This window comes from Zootoca vivipara, chromosome 7 (assembly GCF_963506605.1).
Source record: "Zootoca vivipara chromosome 7, rZooViv1.1, whole genome shotgun sequence".
In the NCBI taxonomy this organism is placed as follows: Eukaryota; Metazoa; Chordata; class Lepidosauria; order Squamata; family Lacertidae; genus Zootoca; species Zootoca vivipara.
The window spans coordinates 84,298,463-84,315,639 of NC_083282.1; the positions used below are offsets into that span (position 1 = coordinate 84,298,463).

The following is a 17,177-nucleotide window of genomic DNA, read 5'->3' on the forward strand; positions in this document are numbered from 1 at the left end:
CCAGCCTGGATCTGGCAGTGTTCACAGAGGTGTAGCAAGCCCAAGTGGTACCCGGTGCAGTTTTTTTTTTGTCACCCCCCCCCCCATGTGGCTCTGGCTCTGGTGAAAAGTGAAAAACATGAATTGCAAAAAACAAAAACAAAAACCCTAAAGCTTACAGAACAAAACCGACTTCAGATATGAAATCAGCATTGAAAGAACATATAAGAACAGTAGAAAAATCTCTATGGTTTTCCCAGTAGTGATGTATGGAAGTGAGAGCTGGACCATAAAGAAGGCTGATCGCCGAAGAGTTGATGCTTTTGAATTATGGTGCTGGAGGAGACTCTTGAGAGTCCCATGCACTGCAAGAAGATCAAACCTATCCATTCTGAAGGAAATCGGCCCTGAGTGCTCCCTGGAAGGACAGATCGTGAAGCTGAGGCTCCGATAGTTTGGCCACCTCATGAGAAGAGAAGACTCCCTGGAAAAGACCCTGATGTTGGGAAAGATTGAGGGCACTAGGAGAAGGGGACGGCAGAGGACGAGATGGTTGGACAGTGTTCTCAAAGCTATGAACATGAGTTTGACCAAACTGCGGGAGGCAGTGGAAGACAGGAGTGCCTGGCGTGCTCTGGTCCATGGGGTCATGAAGAGTCGGACACGACTAAACAACAACAATAACAACAACAACAACAGAAAAATCTCATGCAACAGGGGAAAAAATGTTCCCCAGTGGGGGGGGGACGCCAAGTGTCACCCCCCCTCCAGGGTGGCACCTGGGGCGACCCGCCCCCGTCGCCCTCCCTTGCTACACCACTGTGTTCAGGCTACAGTCAGACCTGATGCCATCATGTGATGACAGTGAGGACAGCTCAGAATTCAGCAGATTCTTTAGCCTAGAATTTCCCCTTCTGACTACAGGCAGCAACCAGGCAGAGGTCAGCTGGAGATGACAGGGTTCAACCTGGGATCTTCTTTATACAAATCACTGATCTATCACTGTCTGGTAAATAATAATAATAATTATTATTATTATTATTATTATTATTAATTTTTTATTTATATCCCGCCCTCCCCAGCCAAGGCCGGGCTCGGAGCCGCTAACACCAAATATAAAACAACTAATTAAAATACAACTCAGCAGCAAGACTAAATACATTAAAATGAAAAATGCAGCCTCATACAAAAGGGGAAAAGAAAGGGAAAATGGGGGAGGGGATCAGATTGGCTCCAGACCAAATGCCAGGCGGAACAACTCTGTCTTACAGGCCCTGCGGAAAGAAATCAGGTCCCGCAGGGCCCTGGTCTCAGGAGACAGAGCGTTCCACCAGGTTGGGGCCAGTTGAGAAGGCCCTGGTTCTAGTTCTAAAAATAAAGGCAAACACTGAGGCCCAACACCATGTTGTCAATATCAGGGCTCAATCCTTGAATGTGTGAAAAACAAGAAGGTGCCACCTCTAAACATATGCAGAGTGTCTCATTTTGACAAGTATCAAGATCTTATATCAGACGCTAAGACCCAAAATTTCATCTTGCTATGATCACCCTGCTGTGCCAATGAGTAAAACAGTTTTGAATGGAAGAGAAAGCTCTTCCCAAGCCCCCAGTACCTGAAGCTCTCTCTGCCTTCATGGGGATCTCTCACCTAGGAATCCTCCATGTCAACCTTTACACCAAGGCTGAAGAACCTTTAGCTCTCTGTAAGAACTCAAGACATGAGTTTGACCAAACTGCGGGAGGCAGTGGAAGACAGGAGTACCAGGCGTGCTCCGGTCCATGGGGTCACGAAGAGTCGGACACGACTAAATGACTAAACAGCAACACACAACTCAAGAGCTCTGCTGAATCAGACCAAAGTCCCTTCTAGTTAAGCATCCACTTCTCCCAGTGGCCAACCAGATGTATGGGAAATCTCAAAGCAGGACATTAGTGCAGCAGCGCTGCCCACACTTCTGATTTTCAGGAACTGGCAGTCAGAGGGATACTTCCTCTGACACTGGAGGTAAAATAGCCATCCTGCTTAGCAGCCACTGATATTCTGATGCTACATAAATCTCCCCAACCCAACCCAAGCTGGTGGCTATCACAACATCTTCTGGGAGCAAATTCCATAGTTTTAACAATGTGTTGCTTGGAAAAGTGCTTTCTTTTGCCTGTCCTGAATCGTCCTGGGATCATTTGGTGAAGGGTTTGCCATACAAATAATAAACAAATACAACTCCCTTCTGCCTTAATCACTGGCCATGCTGTGTGGGGCTGATGGGAGCTGGAGTTGGAGAAACACCATCAGAAGGGAAGCAGGTTCCCCTTCCCTGCTCTACTGAAGATTTAATGAGGCGTCATCTTAGAAGGGGATTTCTGCTAGGGAATCTCCGTGTATTACATTTACGGCAGCGTCCTCACAGAGCACCGAGCTAGCCTCCCATCTCATTGAGACTGCCAAAACTGAATCCTAATACCCCCCTCAGGAATACACGGTTGCTGCTTCGTTGCGTTTGTCCTGAAAAAAGTGGGTCAATCTGTACAGCGCAGCGTGCTTTTTATCCATCTCAAATTGTTTAATTCATTTATTTATTCATTTTTGCGCTGCACCAGAATTACCTCAGGAATATTGGCGGGAGGCCGGGTGACAAGAACGTGCACGTTATTGCGAGGGGAAATGGTGGGATAAAGGTGAGGTTAGAGGCCTAGTTCTCGCAAACAAAGGCAAGGTGTACCAGTTCAGCTTGTAAGCGGGGAGGTGTGTGTGTGTGTGTCACATGATTGAGAGCTTGTGTGAACAACAAAATCCTCACACCAGATTATTGACATGCCAGTTTTCTGCCTGTTTCTCATATTTTAAGACATACCCATAAAATAAGCCATAGCAGGATTTTTAAGCATTCAAAGAATATAAGCCATACCCCGAAAATAAGACATAGTGATAGGCGCAGCAGCAATGCCTGCCGCGGCAGGAGGAGGAGGAGGAAAAAAATAAGACATCCCTTGAAAATAAGCCATAGTGTGTTTTTTTGAGGAAAAAATAAATATAAGACATGTCTTATAATGTGAGAAACACAGTAGATGGTTATTTTTTTAAAAAAAATAGAGTAATATTGATTTATATGACACGCCCCCATGTTGAGAATAAAGTGATACAATCCGGATACAGATCTGCTACATCATTTACTGTACACACACACACACACACACACACACACACACACACACACACAACAAACAGAAAAACATATTGGAAGCTCTGCATTGTCTGTACTAACTGGGAACGACTCTCTAGAGTTTGAGACAAGGGTCTTTCCCAGCCCTACCTGGGAATTGAACCAGGAACCCTGCAAAACAGATGCTGTACCACTGAGCTACAGCCTTTTCACTAAAGGAGAAGTAATAAGAAGATGCTTGCCTTTAACCGAATCTTACTTCAGTTTTATTTTATTACAACGGCTTTGCAGATTACATTTTTGCCCTCCCCCAACGTTTTTCAGTGTGATCTTATTTGGTTTACCAATGCAACATGGAACGTGCGCAACATATCTGATGTAGCTATGCCTTATTGTTTCTGTTTAATTACAAGGAGGTTGGGTCAAACCTTGGCTGCGTCCATTTTCCATCGATTGCTCATGTTTTATGATTATGAAAGTGTCTGACCTTTCGGAGGCCTCCCTGGTGACCTCTTTATACTGAGCAGGACTTATTTCCCAAGGGGCGCAGAAAGTTTATTTTGCCGGGGGACTTTACATAAGAAGAGGTCAAAAGGGTCCCTGGGCTTATAAATATCCTGTCACAGAGGTATCTGGTGGCACAAGGGAGGAAAGGCAAAGGAGCTGAAATGCTGAAATCTAGGACTGTGCAGATTTGGCTTTGCAGTGATATCACTTTCGAGATGAATGTACCAATTGAAGCAGAATGGAAAATAGCCCTCCAAATTTTCACTGACCCTCTCAGTTCTGTTCAGTACTGTTGTTTGCGCTGAGCTGTTGGTTCTGTTTTTTCTCAGGTGCTTCCTTTCTTTGGGTTTTGCCACAGCAACTCCTGCTGCTGATGAGACAATCCAGTTCTCAGTTTTAAGCGTGGCTTGTTTTTCCCATCATGGAAACTTCCATGAAAAAAAATCAGCAAGTGAGCTTATGAGAACAAATGATGCTTTCTCAACAAACATGCAGGTCCTTTCTTTGAATTTTGGGGGTGCTTTTTTGCGGGGGGCGGGGAGAGGATGTTGATAGAAACTATTTTCTGAGTTGGTAGTTTGCCCGTTTGTTCGGATCCTAGGATAAATCCTCATCGTTGCCCATTAAAAATGCTGAATAGCTTGGTATCGCTTTTCGTTGTTCCTTATCAAAGCGCTGACGGGCATGGTACAGCGATTGCTGCTGAGCTATAGCTCAAAACATCAGATTATTGTGTTACCGTTTGGAGCATGAAAATTGATAGGGTAACCTGGCATCCAAGAAGGCTTTGTTTTTCAGTAGCAATTTCTGTAACCATTTCTTACCAGAAATAAATTGGCAGGGGTTCCAGCTCAGGCCCAGCTGCAGACATTTCTGTACTTTTCGGCGAAAAGCCAAAACAACTTATTAGCACCAGATTGGAACTCGTGTGTGTGTGTGTGTGTTTTGCAACAATAAGGATGGGGAAGAAGTTTGGTATGGTTTGATGAACCTACCTTATCTGCACTTCCAGAAACGGTGTGCAAACCAAACCACAGCTGTCCTTCAAAATTCACACCTCTCCAAATTTTAGAAAAATGTAACTACAAAAATGTGTACTAGGTGAAAGTATGCCTAAAGATGCATCTATTAGTGAATATATATAAAAGGTAAAGGGACCCCTGACCGTTAGGTCCAGTCGTGACCGACTCTGGGGTTGCGGTGCTCATCTCGCGTTATTGGCCGAGGGAGCCTGCGTACAGCTTCCAGGTCATGTGGCTAGCATGACAAAGCCGCTTCTGGCGAACCAGAGCAGCACACAGAAACGCCATTTACCTTCCTGCCGTAGCGGTCCCTATTTATCCACTTGCACTTTGACGTGCTTTCGAACTGCTAGGTAGGCAGGAGCTGGGACTGAGCTATATTAGTGAATATAGCATAGAATAATTTAGTATATTAGGAGAAAATGTATACCAGCATGTGTATGTTATCAGAAATTCCCTCTAAAAAGCTGTCAGATTTGTGTGTGGACTTTTTCTTCCTATATACATAAAAATGTAAGGTTGTTGTCATGCTTCGATATGCAGCCATGCCAACTCCAACATGATGACAGGCTAGCAGGCAACCCAGGTAAGGTTTACAGCACTTGCGAAAACCACTCTGAAGCACCTCCCCCTTCTTTAAAAGAGTATGGGAGTTGTGGCAAGCTGTGAGCAGAGGGACTTGGGGCAAGCTGGAAAGAGAGTGGGAAGGGTTTGGGGCAAGTTTTGAGGGGATAGGTGAAAGGTGGGTGAGGTGTGAAGGGAGGAAGGTTTGTCCAGTGTGAGGGAAGAAGGGTTGGCAAAAGGTTGGGAGGTAGGTCAGGTTGGTGGGTGGATAAAGCCAAGCATGGCGATGCTTAGCGCTCTCTCTCGCTCTCTCTCGCTCTCTCTATCTGTGTGTGTGTGTGTGTCTGACGACAGCCGAAAGAGTACAGTCCAAATTCCTTAGAGCGGCTTTACAAATGCCCCCATGTGTGTGTCAAACGCTGCCATACGATTAGAAACAGGCCTGACCTGCGTGGAGGCCAGAGTGTGGATGCAGGCTTGTAATCTATGGCTGAAACTTAACATGAACCCTCAGGGCCTACTTCTGTTGCTAGTGAAAGATAACTATCAATCCCTCTGGAGCAAGACCATAGTGAATAAGATGCTGAATATAGGCCTCAATCCATCCAGCCTTATGTCACGTGATCTTAATACAGCAAAGACCCTTATTAAACAGAGGATTATAGATATAGAAAGACAAAAGGATTTGAGTAAAGTACCTCACTTTCTAATTGAGGAGGAAAGGAGATACTTGGCCCGCCCAACCAGATATTTATTCCACCTGGAAATACCCTCTCATAGAAGAGCATTCACTTTGGCCCGTAACCGCATAATGCCTTCAACAGTTCTCCAGGGGAAGTACAAACGGATCCCTTTATGTGAGAGATGCTGCCTGTGCAGATCAGGAGAAGTGGAATCTATCGGCCATATACTTTTGCGATGCTGCTTCTACGAGGAGGTGCGAGGCGAGCTTATCCACACTATACTGGCAGAGCTACCTGGACGCTCGGATAATTTCTATATAGAGTGGCTTCTTTCCGACGATAACGCTAATGTGTCAGCGAAGGTAGCCAAATTCTGTGCTAGAGTCATAAAAATTCGGTCTAATCTAATTAGCAGTGTCCAAATATCTTCAGAACATCTTCAGGACTAGCTAAAGAGGACCCAGTGTTATTAATTGCTGTAGTCTACCTCCCTAAGTAGGGGACCCAGGTGGCGCTGTGGTTAAACCACTGAGCCTAGGGCTTGCTGATCAGAAGGTCGGCGGTTCGAATCCCTGTGCTGGGGTGAGCTCCCGTTGCTTGGTCCCAGCTCCTGCCAACCTAGCAGTTCGAAAGCACGTCAAAATGCAAGTAGATAAATAGGAACCGCTACAGCGGGAAGGTAAACGGCGTTTCCATGTGCTGCTCTGGTTTGCCAGAAGCGGCTTTGTCATGCTGGCCACATGACCTGGAAGCTATACGCCGGCTCCCTCGGCCAATAATGCGAGATGAGCGCGCAACCCCAGAGTCGGTCACGACTGGACCTAATGGTCAGGGGTCCCTTTACCTTTACCTTTACCTCCCTAAGTAGTAACACTCCTTTTAATCAGTTTTCTTTTAAACAATTGTTAAAACCGATATTTATTGCCTACTTTTAGATTATTACTGTTTTTCTTTTATTGTTTTATGTATTGCATATTTATGTGTGCTGGTCAAGAACCATAATCAATCAATCAATCAATCAATCATATATATCACCTAAAATGTCCATCCTCTCCACAACCACCTTGTGCCATCCCACCCCCTCACCACCTTTCATCCTACCACAGTCCTTGGAAATACTAACTCAACCCATTTTTCACCATATGTATTAGAACCCTCCTTGTACCTTATCTGGAACTCTTTTTCACTTTAGGATTCAGCAATACGGCCCACCTTAATAGATCCTTACCCGTTTTGTGGTCATGACACTGGCCTCACAGAAATTCCACATCATCAGGATTTACCAACAAGCCTTTTTTGAAACCAGGACAGAGTAGAAAAACAAAATGCATGTTGGTTTTTCAAAGGTAGGTCTGTCACCCATTCTATGGTGATGATGCCCTTTATGAAGAAATGACCATTTGATGGCACTTTTGATGAAACTAGCTGGCAGGAAGACATGGTACTCTCTCTTGTTTTTGAAGGGACAAGCATGGAGGTGAGATTGGCCAACTCTCGCACAAGCATCCATTTGCTGGGTCTCAATAATAGAAACCTGACCAGTTGAAAAGCACATGGTCCCCTAAGTAGCAAACAGCTGTGATTCAGATCACACAGACTTTAAGCTCCACCAATGAACAGTGAAGTGCTACACACAGGTTTCTCAGAATGTCTTGTTCTCTCTCATTTGCACTAGCCTGAGGTTTGTTATTGAAGAGGGCTCTGAAGCAAGATAGAACAAAAGAACTTGATATCTAAGTACAATTCCAGCTCCCGTTTTCCCCACACTCCAGCAGACTTGTCACAGCTTTACATAACACACGTGAGTAGTGTGAACTGTGAATAGAGCTGTTCCTTCTGTCATGTACTAATGACAACAACAATAGATGGGGACTGAGAGTGTGGAGTCTGTTTCTGCCATAAATGAACATTCTAGATCTTCACATTTATTCATAACACCACCTACCTTTTGTAAAGAACTTGGTTCTTCTCAGCACTTCACGTCCGTTATCTTTTTGTAATGATCAGCCCTATATGGTAGGTCTATATTATTTTGCTCATATTGAGATCAAAAGCTGGGCAGGGGGAGGCCTGTGCAAAGAATTAATGGCAGAGGCAAGATTTGAACTCAAAGACCTCCCACTTTGTAGCTCAGTTTTCCTAACCTCTATGCTTTACATTCTCTGGAACACTACTGTAGCAACACACCCTCTTGCAGTTCAGGAAAATGATGGCAGATGCCATCTTTGGTTACTTCATGGGGCTTCTTATTGGTGCATGTGCATCTCTGAAGATGCTATGATAAATTGCTAAGAGACAATTAACTGCTTCCTCCAACTTGTTTGGAAATGCAGATCAAAATTGATTATCAGGCACCCCAAATTAATCACTGGAAGTCAGTAGTGTGCTGCTGGATTCAGCTGAAGGGCTGCATCCTTATCTCCAAGTTGGACAGGGGAGAGGAGCTGCCCATCTGTCAGTCATCTGACACCACAGTGCTGTGGTTTGAAATCAAAGCTCCATGCATAGCGCTTCCACTTGCAAAACCCAGTGCCCAGCACTTTGCAAGCTGTTCTGATCAGCTGATAGAATCATAGAATCATAGAGTTGGAAGAGACCACAAGGGCCATCCAGTCCAACCCCCTGCCAAGCAGGAAACACCATCAAAGCATTCTTGACAGATGCCTGTCAAGCCTCTGCTTAAAGACCTCCAAAGAATGAGACTCCACCACACTCCTTGGTAGCAAATTCCACTGCCGAACAGCTCTTACTGTCAGGAAGTTCTTCCTAATGTTTAGGTGGAATCTTCTTTCTTGAAGTTTGAATCCATTGCTCCGTGTCCGCTTCTCTGGAGCAGCAGAAAACAACCTTTCTCCCTCCTCCATATGACATCCTTTCATATATTTGAACATGGCTATCATATCACCCCTTAACCTTCTCTTCTCCAGGCTAAACATACCCAGCTCCCTAAGCCGTTCCTCATAAGGCATCGTTTCCAGGCCTTTGACCATTTTCGTTGCCCTCCTCTGGACACGTTCCAGCTTTTCAATATCCTTCTTGAACTGTGGTGCCCAGAACTGGACACAGTACTCCAGGTGAGGTCTGACCAGAGCAGAATACAGTGGTACTATTACTTCCCTTGATCTAGATGCTATACTCCTATTGATCCTATTGATCATTGGTGCTTGCAAAGCCCAGCCCACAGGGTTTGCAAATGCTGCTGATCAGCTGACTGGCTACGCCTTTTGGACCCACACCATCTTTACCTGCCTTATTATCCCTGACATCATATGTGACATCAGGTGTAGGGCAGGTGGGCATGGCTTGGTTGGAAGAGCTAGGTGGGCTGAATTAGTATTCATATTAAGAGATTTTCCCCAGATGAGTCACACAAGTTGTATATTAGAGAAGGTGTGGATTGCAGAGGAGCAGGACCTGTAATTTACTCACCAAGTTTTGCAGTGCTGATACATTGGGAAATGACTTGTCAATAGTCCAGCTTAGCTTGGCTCAGCCCTGGTCAAAGCTGGAGCAGGGACTGTGCCATCTTGGCATGCTGCTGCCTGTTCTTAAGAACGCTGCCAAGTCAAAAGTAAGCCTCTTGCTCACATAGCAGGAGGCTCTCTCGTGCCAGTGAGGTTGTTCTCGGGGCCTTGTCAGCACATTTCTTCCCTCCGCCCATTGGGTTGTCTGCCGTTGTCCTTGGCGCCTTCCCCCACCTCTTCTATCTTGCATATTTTTTTTCTTAATCTCATCGCAAGTTGTGCATGCAACTTGCAGAGGAAGCTCACAGAGCAGTGCACAACTGTGTGGAACAGCCTAAACAAAACAGAGTAGAACCCAGGTGGAAAATAGGCTCTTCTGTGTACGTGACCCAACTGTTGTGACCAGAGAAAAGAAGGAAGGCAGATAGCAGTGAAGAATGCAAAAGGGAGAGAATTCTCAATAGCCATGATGACAGAATACAGGGAAATCCCACTGTCCACCTTCGTAAGTTGGTATGACTCCATCCTTTTCCTTCCTCCTTCAAGGAGGTGCCACTTGAACTATGGCAATGCTGGTTCCCTTGATATAGTGCTTGTCCACAGTGTGATGGTAGATGGCAGGGATGTCCAACTCTCAATAGACTGTGATCCACTCACTGGCAATGATCTACCCACTGGCAGTGGGTAAAAAAACTGGCAGTGATCTACCCACTGTCGTAAAAAGAGCTACGCAAAGTTGTGGAGCTTTTTTTTAGGAAGCCAAAGTTAGTGGGGTTTTTTTTCTTTTGTAAGAAGATCGCTGAGGGGCCAGAGGTCAACCAGGATCTACCAGGAACACTCTGAGATCTACCAGTAGAAGAAGAACAGTAGAAGAGTTTGGATTTGATATCCCGCTTTATCACTACCCAAAGGAGTCTCGAAGCAGCTAACATTCTCCTTTCCCTCCCCCCCCCAACAACAAACACTCTGTGAGGTGAGTGGGGCTGAGAGTCTTCAGAGAAGTTTGACTAGCCCAAGGTCACCCAGCAGCTGCATGTGGAGGAGCAGAGACACGAATCTGGTTCCCCAGATTACGAGTCTACCGCTCTTAACCACTACACCACACTGGCAGTAGATCATGATCTACCTGTTGGACATGCCTGGTATATGGGAGTGTTGGGGGAACCTCAGGCTTAGCATTTATATAGCGCTTGTACACAGTGTGATCAGTGGCAGAGCTTCATGCTCCGGCATTGGGGGGTGGGGGTGGAGAGCAGGCGGGGACGGGGCTGGCGTGCGTCCAGGGGGCATGACGTGTGTCCTGGGGGTGTGGCACCACGCCTGTGGGGGCATGGTGCCCAGCGGGGGCGGGGGGCAGCCGCAATGGCTCCCCACCGGGATTGTGCTACCAGGGGCGGTGCACTCCCCCCCACTCCTCTTCCTCCGCCAGTGAGTGTGATGGTATATGGCAGTGTTGGGGAACCTCAGACCTGGTGGCCAAATGTGGACACCCCTCTCCCAAGTCTCTCTGTCCAAGCCTCAGGACTCTTCCCAGGCTGCCCTTCTATTAGACCAGGCATCCCCAAACTTCGGCCCTCCAGATGTTTTGGACTACAATTCCCATCTTCCCCGACCACTGGTCCTGTTAGCTAGGGATCATGGGAGTTGTAGGCCAAAACATCTGGAGGGCCGCAGTTTGGGGGTGCCTGTATTAGACAGATACCACTGAAAGCTCAGAAGATGACCACCTTGCTTTTGTTTATACCAAACACCAGGTACACAGAAATATACTGCCTTTGTATATGAAGGAGCCACAGCTGATAACTCTGTGGCCAGGCATGTGGTTTACATGCCGAAGGTCCCATGTTCAACCCCTGGAATCTATACGTAAGTCTGGGAGAAACCCCAGCCTGAAATCCTGCAGAGCCACTGCCACTCTGTGTAAGGAAGCTACTGTACTTATGTTCCTACTCACTCTCAAAAAGCCCCATGGCAGAAATGACCTTCTGATGTTATCCCTTGCGCTTCAAAAGAAGCCAAGGAGGCTGGCTACCAGGAGCCTGAGGTTGGTACGCTGGTTTCTCTAAAAGTAAAAATACTGCACTGAGAAGAAGAGGAAGGAGGAGGCGGTGGCGGAGACCATATGTTTTACTATCAGGCATGTAGTAAGCCTGCCGCCCATACTTACAGGAAAGCCCAGCTGAGAACGTCATGGGGTTTTCAGGAAACCTGCTGCAGAGCTCAGATCGGCAGAGGAGGTTTGTAGAAAGGAAATAAAAGGAGGCTAACAAACACCCCTTGAACCACCTTGAAAGTAAAGCTAGTACACAAAAAAATCTCAGCACCTCCACTGATGAGAATCTCACCAAAATCTCTCCCCCTTCATAATCTTTTGACTGCAGTTTCTTTTCTCATCCATTGAGATTGGTTGGGGGTGAGAATTCAGCAGAACTGTTTGGTTAACTAGACAAATTTGTCTGATTTTTTAAAAAAATAGTCACCTAAGCTGCTGGGCATTTTGAGGAATTCCAGAGGCCAGTTCTGCCCCACATAATAGTAAGCCGTTGGTACCCTGGAGTTGACGAGAATAGACCAGGAATTGTTATTCTCGGCGTTGCCCCAGTAACCAGGCTAGCAGTACAATCTGCGAGAAAAGCAGAAAAACGGCAAGATGCTCAGGTGACTGCAATGCAAAAGCAGGAATCCCCCCACTTCTGAAAGGAATTGGGGAGGGGAAAGGCAGTGTGGGCGGAGAAAGCAATTCAGACGTATCTGTGTTGCTAGGATGATGCTCTCGGAAAGTTCCCTGGGATCTTAGCAGGTACGTGGGTGGTAGGGTACATTTGTGTCAGGTGCTGTGTGAGGCTTTTGGAATAATGTTCACATTACTGGTCACTAGCACTTGTTGAGGGAGACGGGGAAGTCTCTGTGCTTTCTGCAAGTGCATTGCAGTCGTCCAGAAAAAAAGCAGGAGAGAAACCCCCAAACTGCATTTTTGGAGAGCCTGTGCAGAGCAAGATCCAGTAGCGATGGAGGGGCAGCAACAAGGCATCCAACTGCAACATTGCTAGGGAAGACGTGCCATACCATCGGCACAGGAACTTCTGCCTACCTGGCCAACGTCACAGATGCGCCTTTCCCCCCCCCCATATCCTTCCAAATCCCTTGCCAGCTGCCGGGAGAGCTCTTTATAAATAGCTCAGCTCACTGGCAACGGATAGGACAGGAGAGTTTGCATCACACAGGGCTGTTCTCAGGATTCCGCTCCAGTGCAAAGAACAGCCCTCTCCCACACGTGTTAGCAGGCATTTAATGGTGTTTGCGGTTTAAAAGTATTTGCAGGCATTTAACGGGAAGGGGAGTAGCTCAGCAGTGGAGCATCTGCTGTGCATGCAGAAGATCCCGGGTTCAATTGCCTGCATCTCCAGGCAAGATGGGGAGTTTCCTCTGTCTGAAACACTTGAGAGCCACTGTTGCAAGCCCAATGGATCAAAAGGTCTGGCTCATATAATAATAATAATAATAATAATAATAATAATAATAATAATAATAATAATAATTTATTATTTATACCCCGCCCATCTGGCCGGGTTCCCCCAGTCACTCTGGGCGGCTTCCAACAAAACATTAAAATACAGAAATCAAACATTAAAAGCTTCCCTAAACAGGGCTGCCTTGAGATGCCTTCTAAAGGTCTGGTGATTGTTGTTCTCTTAGACCTCTGGTCGGAGGGCATTCCACAGGGTGGGTGCCACTACCGAGAAGGCCCTCTGCCTGGTTCCCTGTAACTTGGCTTCTCGTAGCGAGGGAACCGCCAGAAGACCCTCAGCGCTGGACCTCAGTGTCCGGGCAGAACGATGGGGGTGGAGATGTTCCTTCAGAAACCTCTGGCTTTTGCATGGCTGGAATGTAACCTACTGTACAAAGTTTTCCAGTAGTTATTCTAAAAACCTTTCCAAGATCAGACTCCTCTACCTATTCCAGATCTTTCAGGTCTTTCAGGACCGGTGTTATGTGGTCTCGGCGGCCGCTCCCAGTCACCAGTCTAGCTGCCACATTCTGGGTTAGTTGTAGTTTCCGGGTCACCTTCAAAGGTAGCCCCACATAGAGCGCATTGCAGTAGTCCAAGCGAGAGATAACTAGAGCATGCACCACTCTGGCGAGACAGTCCACGGGCAGGTAGGGTCTCAGCCTGCATACTAGATGGAGCTGATAAACAGCTGCCCTGGACACAGAATTGACCTGCGCCTCCATGGACAGCTGTGAGTCCAAAATGACTCCCAGGCTGCGCACCTGGTCCTTCAGGGGCACAGTTACCCCATTCAGGACCAGGGAGTCCTCCACACCCGCCCACCTCCTGTCCCCCACAAACAGTACCTCTGTCTTGTCAGGATTCAATCTCAATCTGTTAGCCACCATCCACCCTCCAATCCTTCAATATAAAGCAGAAAAAAAATAAAAAAAAATGTATGGATGTAAAAAATTCCTTCCAGTAGCACCTTAGAGACCAACGAAGTTTGTCATTGGTATGAGCTTTTGTGTGCATGCACACTTCTTCAGACTCATATAAAGCAGCTTCCTCTGTCCCTAATGGTAGAGCAAGAATCATGGAGGGAGTTATGTGTCAGCTTCTTCTCCCTGCCTTCACGCCCAGTACTTTGGCCATGCTTATAACAGAGTAACCTGCTATCAACAAATAAGACTGAGCAATGGAGTGCCATTGTTTACCACCAGCAATTTAACACCCTTGTTTGCTTGCACAAACAACTATTTTTGGGCTGTGTGTGGTTCCATGTTAAGTGGGTTAAAAAAACAAACCCCTCCCATGTGTTTGGAGGAGGGGAAGCAGAAAAGAGTTCTAGCTTAGTGGTATAACACCCCAGAATCTTCAGGTTAGGGCTGGGAACTAATTCCTCTGTGAGCTGCTACCAGCCAGTGTGGGCAATACTGAGCTGGATGGACCATTGGTTTGACTCAGTATTAAGACATCTACCTATGATCCAAAGAAGAAGAATCTCTACCCTTCATGATTTCAAACATATGCGTTAAATTAGCTTTCCCATGAAGGTGGACTAAGGACCAGGTTCAGGGCCAGGTGACCCAACTGAGCACTCAATAAATGTAGAATCATAGAACTGCAGAGTTGGAAGGGACCTCAAGGGTTCCTGCAATGCAGGGAAACATTGCCCAATGTGGGGCTCGAACCCACGACCCTGAGATTCAGAGTCTCATGCTCTACTGACTGAGCTATCCAGCAGTCAGCATGAGCAGAGAAGCAGTGTAGTGTAGAGTGTCAGTATAGTTGGAATTATTATTGTTATTGTTATTCATTAAATTTCTTAGTTGTTTTATTTAAGTCTCTAAGCAACTTAACAATACAGTCATACCTCTTGTTACGTTCGCTGCAGGTTGCATACATCATGGGTTATGAATGGGTTACTTCCGAGTTCGGCAAATTGTGCATGTGCAGACGCGCCAAATGACGCCACACGCATGCACAGAAGCGCTGAATCGTGCAGCGAGCATGCGCACATTTGGCACTTCAGGTTGCGTACCACTCTGGTTGAGAACGGGGTTCCGGAATGGATCCCGTTTGCATCCAGAAGTACCACTGTATACAATACAGCCAGGTAAAATCAGTCAAAAGTTAGACCAAAAACCCCACGTAAAAGGGCCAAAGATTGCTAATGGCCAAAGGCCTGATTGTAGAGCAATGGCACCTAACATATGTAAGGAAGGCGCCAGGTGAGCCTTCCTGGGGAGAGAATTCCACAAACATGGAGCCACCACAGAGAAGGCCCTATTCTCATGTTGTCACCGCCCAAGCCTCTCATGGAATGTCAGCCTAGGCCCAGGGATCACCTCCCTAGCTGGTTTGTATTTTGTATAAGTAAATCATTTTTTAAAGTCTTGGACTCGAGGACTCTAGTTTAAACCCTCTCTCACCCACAAAACTTCCTGAGTGACCTTGGGTGAATCATGATTTCTCAGCATCACCAACCATACCGGGTTGTTCTAAATATAGCAATGAAATATAAATGTAATAAATAAACAAACAAACGATCCACTCAGCAGCTGAAAGGATTAGCACAAACTGTTCATCTACTTATAAAGCTGGCCTACATTGCATTAATGCTCGCTTGTTTTTAATTCAAGGGGGGAAATTACAACATCACGGCCCATTTTGCACACACAAGGTGCATCTGAACTATTGTGATCAGATCCATGTGTGCAAATCTGTCATCTTATAGGACAGGAATCAATCATGCATGCACATTATGTATCAAAGGCATGAATGGTGGAGAAATGTGATAAAATTCATGCATCTTGTTGCATTTGCAGCCTGTTTCACGCCTTTGATGCATGATTTGCATGGCTGCCATTTAAAAGTAGAATTAATAAAGGGTCTCTGGGCAAAAACAACCCTTGCTTGGGGGTGCTGTTTGTGCCAGAGGCAGCCCTGAGTAGGAATTGGGGAGAAAAACAGCTTTCCATTGGTGACTGTCCCCTTGATAACAACAAAAATTCATCAGAATTTGCAGCCATTTGAATAAGCCATGGCATGGCATGGTGTCCAAGGAGACTGATAATCCCTGGAGGGAGAATGAATGAAAGGATGGTTGGATGAAAGAGGGTTTGCAGGAGCTACATCCTGGATTGGCCAAGGCTCTTGTAAACAGCAAGGGAAATAGAGAACCAGATGGTGTTGCCTACTTTTCTCTTCTATCACTCTCTCCTGCTTAGGAGTGGATGCAAGTGACGACGTCATGCATTTTGCTCTTTCATTTACTAATGGATACGGTGGTCCTCCCTCTTTAATGGCTCCTTGCACAATTGTATGTTTTTTTTTGCTCTGGTTTCATTGACTGGCATTTCCTTTACAACAACAATCCCCTCTCTGCCTTGTAATGCCTTAATCCCCTCGATTTTGTATCATGTTGGTTAGGTTGTTTTCGCTCTAGTGCCAGAAACGCAAGGGTCTTGTCGCTTCCAGGCACCTTGTGTGTTTCTACATTGTAGCGTGAAACTGGTTTGCCTGCTGATTTTGATTCTGGCCTTCCGGGAAGTTGCAGAGGTGGAATTGCTGAGTGAATCCAAGCCACAGGTCTGCTTCCAGAATGCCCCCCAGGAGAGAACAGGAGACACTAAAATTGGGCACCCAGCGCAGTTTAAAGTAGATTTGGGTGTGTTCCTTGTGTGCATGCTTTTGTGATGTCCGCATTATGTAGTCATTATCCATGTAGTAGCCAACACTTTCCCCATATTTAATTCAGATTTCTCTGATCTGCTGATAATGCAGTAAGGAAAACAGCAGCATAGCAACCTAACATTGCATGTTACCCAACTATGGAAGAGCTGAAGTGCATTGTGTAAATATTTACTTTCTTTTAACGTGTGACATTTTGCTGGGCGCGATCTATGACCATACCCTATACTTCCATTGACAAGGCACTCCTCAGTGGACTGTTGTTGGGGCTGGAAGTGACATATGCATGGTGCTGGGTTTTTTTAAAAAAACCACTGCTTTGTGCAAGTCTAGCATATTGGATGCAGGTGGCGCTGTGGTCTAAACCACTGAGCCTCTTGGGCTTGCTGATCTGAAGGTTGGCAATTTGAATCCCCGCGCCGGGGTGAGCTCCCGTTGCTCGGTCCCAGCTCCTGCCAACCTAGCAGTTCGAAAGCACGCCAAAAAGTGCAAGTAGATAAATAGGTACCGCTCCAGCGGTAAAGTAAACAGCGTTTCCATGCGCTGCTCTGGTTTCGGTGTTCCGTTGCACCAGAAGCGGCTTAGTCATGCTGGCCACATGAGCTGGAAAA

The 17,177-nt window shown here is 46.3% G+C and overlaps 1 protein-coding gene and 1 non-coding gene across 2 annotated transcripts in view; one reads left to right on the forward strand and one right to left on the reverse strand.

Annotated features, from left to right (window-relative positions):
• PHACTR3 (phosphatase and actin regulator 3) overlaps positions 1 to 17,177 on the forward strand; it is a 195,093-nt gene that overhangs the window by 146,320 nt on the left and 31,596 nt on the right. The gene's annotated exons all lie outside the window — the stretch shown is intronic.
• On the reverse strand, positions 14,543 to 14,616 carry TRNAQ-CUG (transfer RNA glutamine (anticodon CUG)). The gene has a single exon. It is a non-coding gene; the product is annotated as a tRNA-Gln (tRNA).